Here is a 4735-nt window from a genome sequence, read left to right as displayed (position 1 = left end):
AGTAGCAAGTGGGAGCTGAGGTTAGGGTTCAGGTCTGGGAAACTCAGAGCTTGAGGAAAATGAGTTGTTGCAACAGTTAACCCTCAGTTAGTTATTGAAGGCAACAGGTTGTTATGGACTAGGTGTCTGGAAATAGCCCTTGACCAGTAGGGTAACTCATTTTATTCCTGAACCTCGGTGCCCTGCTGTACACTATGGGAGGTGAGGGAAAGCAGTTGCTTCCCAACTGTACACTGAGAGTCCAGGGCAGGGGGGTTGCAGTGAATGAGGTGGGACCAAGAAGGCAGGAGTCTGGTAGCTGCCTCCCACCCCTGACAACACCCCCCACCACCACTGTTGATCTGATTTCTCTATGGAACTTCTACAGAAGATTTTCTTTGAAAAATGCATTGTGGTTTCAAAACCACTGGACCAGATAATTTCTAAGACCCCTTCTAGCCCTGACATTTCAGGATTCCATGAATGAATGATGGGAATGAATGGATGGGTGGATGATCAAACTGCTGTGGCTCCCCTCTCTGGATGAATAATGTGGAAGTACAGAGAGAGGGAATGAATCCATGAGGCACCACAAAGTGACTTGGAATGTGGGGGAGTTCTGGAACATGGCAACAGAAGGGCCAGGAGGAGGCTGCTAGCGATGGCTGCAGGGATGAGAAGGAATGGAGAAGGGTAGGCTTGGGAGGTAGAGCTGGGGAGGCAGCCTGGGGTGCCTGCACTGACCATGAGAAGCCAGTGTGGCATCAAGGGTTAAGCACACTTGCTTTGGGGCTAGCGGGCATGAGTTTAAATTTCAGCTCTATTGGCTGGGCGTGGTGGCTCACGCCTGTAATCCCAGCACTTTGGGAGGCCAAGGCGGGCAGATCACGAGGTCAGGAGATAGAGACCATCCTGGCCAACATGGTGAAACCCCATCTCTACTAAAAATACAAAAATTAGCTGGATGTGGTGATGCGTACCTGCAATCCCAGCTACTCAGGAGGCTGAGGCAGGAGAATCACTTGAACCAGGGAGTTGGAGGTTTCACGGAGCCGAGATCGCACCACTGCACTCCAGCCTGGTGACAGAGTGAGATGCTATCTCAGAAAAAAAAAAAAAAAATTCAACTCTGCCCTTTACTACGTATTGACCTGTGAACCGTATTTAACCTCTCTGAGCCTCAGCTTTCTCACCTGTAAGATAGAAATTATGTAATACCTATCTTATAAGACTGGCATGGGATAAATGAGATAGATCAGGTGAAAAGCATAACCCAGTGCTTGGCACATAGTGAGTACTCCATAAACGGTAGCTGTGCCTCCTTTTGGAAGATCTTGATGGCCTGGGTTAGCTGAAGCCCCAGTAGCATAGCTAACCTCAAGAAGCCCAGAAAGGTGCCCTCCACTTGTCTCCAGGTAAAGGTGCAACAAGGTATGTGTGTTTGGGAAGGCAGATGGGAGGGATAAAGCAGAGCCTGAGGCAGGTGGGGTTTAGGGTGTCATGTAGAGAGATACTAGGAACATATGGCAGGTACCCAGATACTACCAGGCCTCCCAAGAGCTGGAAACCGAGCAATCGGCTGGAGGTGGCAGAGAGTTGACCAGGCTAATTGGGGAGTGTGAATGAGCTCTCTCAGTGGGCTGTGCCTCTCGAAAAGGCTGAAGATAAATCTGGGAGGCTCGGGTGCCATCCCACCCTAAGCTATACCATGAGAGAGTCATCCCTTTGGCTTGTGATGTTTCCCAATGTAAGGCAAATACAATCTAGGAGGGATTTGACAGCTCATAGAAATTGCGACTAGACCCACAAATGACACAGGACAGAGCTCTCGGGTCAGAGAGACAGTGTTCTGCAGTAGCTGCAAACTTTGAAGCCAGCCGACTGGGGTTCAAACCCTGATTCTGCCATTAGCCTGTTCCATGGCTATTGAGGCTGTCTGTGCTAAGTGCTGTAGAAGTAGTCATGGTTTCTGATTTCATGGCACCAGCAGTCTAGTTGGAGAGACACAGACTCAGGAAAGGTTTGCAGACCCCTTGGGTGGTGGGTAACACACCCATTCACATCAGAGAGTCAGTACTTGAGCTGGAGCCAAGGAGGATATTAGTGCAGGTTCTCAGAGAGGTCTCCAAGAACCAGGATATGCCAGGCTGGGTTTGGAGAGATTAAGGGGAAAGAATTTAGAGAGAGGAGAGTCTGGAGACAGGAACACAAATGGCCTGTCTCACCCGAGCAGGAAGTGGGGTTATGGGGTGGGAGTTAAGGTGAAGGGGACTTAGGGAGCCAAGAACCTTGAATAAAGATGGAGAAGTTTGAAGTTCCCAGCTACGTCCACTCCCTCTGGGCAGAGGCAGGAGTAAAGGACACAAAGATCAGTCAGGAGGACAACAGGGCTCACAGGTGCCTCTGCTGAGGCTGCGTCCACTCTGATAGCCCCTGCCAGCTGCCCCAGCATCCCTGGGTCCCCAGGGTCAGGCCATTACAGGGCGAGATTTATCACAGGCAGGTGTGCTCCAAGACGGTATATTATCCAGGATTATGAACTGTAACAGGATAATCTCTCTAATGTAATTCAAGCTCTCGACATGGCTTATGGCTCCTTAATGTACCTCAGACTGAAGAATTACAAGAACATTCTCCCCCCAGCTCCCCATGTCCCCTCCCTCCCTTCCCTGTCAACCCCTAAATGATTTAGGCAATTGCCTGAAGCCAGATCTTGGCATTTAGTCATAATTCAGTGCAGTTCAGTAAACATGACCAGCAAGGAGCTTTCCCTGCCTGTCCCTTTCCTACAAAGGCCTCTCCTTCCTCCTCCACCCAAATCCAACCCCCAGGGACAGGCTGAGTGCAGGACAATCCATGACACTCAGTACCCTGGGACCCATCCCAAGAGACACTCTAGGTACCAAGGCTTGAGCTGCCAGGTTTGGCCTTGGCTTTCCCAATAATCCAGCATGATACTGTCCTGATGGCATCACCATCTAGATGGAGAGGATAACCCCAGAGCAACAGAATAGTGTCATAGCCCTGAGTATCTGAGGCTCCTAAGATCCTAAGATGCTCCAATTCTGTGAATCCATCTTGTAAACTCATGCCCCTTTGGGAAAACAGTCAAATCTTCAAGCTGCACCAACAGAATGTTTTACCAAGTTTTACTTTCTATAGGTTTGCCCTTCCTGCAAAACAAAACAAAACCTTCTCCAGGGAGCTGTGCCCCTGCAACTAAAAAACTGATCTAACCCAATCTCTTTCACAATACAGGTAACGATCTTGTAACCCAGACAGAAGGGTCTTTCCTAACAATAACATTTACTGAGCAGTTACTATGTGCCAGTCATTTTCCTACATACTTTATGTGATTCATTCATTTAATGCATCCAAAAATCCTTTGAGTAGGTACTGTGATTCCCCATTTTACTGATAAGAAAACTGAGGCTCTCCTGTAATCCCAGCACTTTGGGAGGCCGAGGCAGGCGGATCACGAGGTCAGGAGATCGAGACCATCCTGGCGAACACGGTGAAACCCTGTCTCTACTAAAAATACAAAAAAAATTAGCCGGGCGAGGTGGTGGGCGCCTGTAGTCCCAGCCACTTGGGAGGCTGAGGCAGGAGAATGGCGTAAACCCGGGAGGCGGAGCTTGCAGTGAGCTGAGATCCAGCCACTGCACTCCAGCCTGCGAGATAGAGCGAGACTCCGCCTCAAAAAAAAAAAAAAGAAAGAAAACTGAGGCTCAAAGAGGTGCGGTCAAGGTCACAGATCTATTAAGTGGGAAGCTGACACATGAGCCCAGGTAGCCTGGCTCCAGAGCCTGTGTTCCCAACCATTGCTCTACAACAATTGCAGGGTCACGCTTGAACATAAGCACTGGAACCCAGTCCCAGAACTTCCTCCACCTACTGAGCACCCTGCTGATATATCAAGGGAATAGGAAAATAGGATTTACTCCTGGCTCCTAGACAATATCACATATTTTCATAGTGGTCCCAAGCTCACTAGGGTGATCAGAAGACCAGGCCTCCTATCAGCCAGCCAGTGGAGGCTATTTGGAAGCCCCTCAGCTCAACTGAGGCAAGTACTCCCTTCCCCTGCCCACCCCATCATTGCACCCTCTTCTGCTGCTGCTTTCTTTGTGGTCATGCCCGACTTCCCCCTTGCCTTAAACAGAGAGCCAGAGGCCCCTCCAGGCTGCCAGGATCCAAGGAAGGCAGAATGAATCTCCCGTACAGTGGGAAGCGACCTCAGGTTGGGAAGAGTTCCTCCCAAAGTCAACTCAGTAAAACAAAGGAGTCTTATGGATAGGCGATTGAGTACATATTGAGTGCCTTCTGTATGCACTGCATTGGTCTTTCCCTAATGTTCTTTCTGATCTTGAGTAAACCACTTGGTCCTTTGGTAACTCATTGTTGTCATCTCTAAAATGGCTAATACTAGCAGTGAGGACTAAATTAGAAGACGCAGCTGAAAAAAAATAAACTTTAGAAGGCACTCTTACTTGCAACTGTAACACCACGCACACACACACATGCATCCCTCCGATTGAGTTGGTCATTTTGGATCTCTAAAAAGGACTGAATTTAGTTGTGTACCCACCCTCACCCCTGCACCCATACCCCAGTAAGAAGAGAAAAATCCAGATGAATTGTCTATCTCTAACCTCTGCCTCTGAAATAGGTTAGATCTGAAGTTATACCAGCCTCTCTGGATGCTGTCTGTGACATTTGGGAGTCTTTGTCCTGGGAGGAAATACTGCATAGTCAG

General features: G+C 49.0%; 1 long non-coding RNA gene across 2 annotated transcripts; it reads left to right on the top strand.

The window, feature by feature from the left end:
* Positions 1-600: 600 nt before the first annotated feature.
* LOC139363181 (uncharacterized) lies at positions 601-4479 on the top strand. Of its 2 annotated transcripts, none has more exons than XR_011623129.1 (3): positions 601-672; positions 3956-4045; positions 4142-4467. It is a non-coding gene; the product is annotated as an uncharacterized lncRNA (long non-coding RNA). The 2 variants fall into 2 exon arrangements; XR_011623130.1 differs by having other exon boundaries at positions 627-672; positions 3821-4045; positions 4142-4479.
* The last annotated feature ends 256 nt before the right edge of the window (positions 4480-4735 follow it).

This window comes from Macaca nemestrina, chromosome 5 (genome assembly GCF_043159975.1).
Source record: "Macaca nemestrina isolate mMacNem1 chromosome 5, mMacNem.hap1, whole genome shotgun sequence".
NCBI lineage: Eukaryota > Metazoa > Chordata > Mammalia > Primates > Cercopithecidae > Macaca > Macaca nemestrina.
Note: the sequence above shows the minus strand (reverse complement) of the source record. Positions and strands in the feature narration are given on the sequence as shown.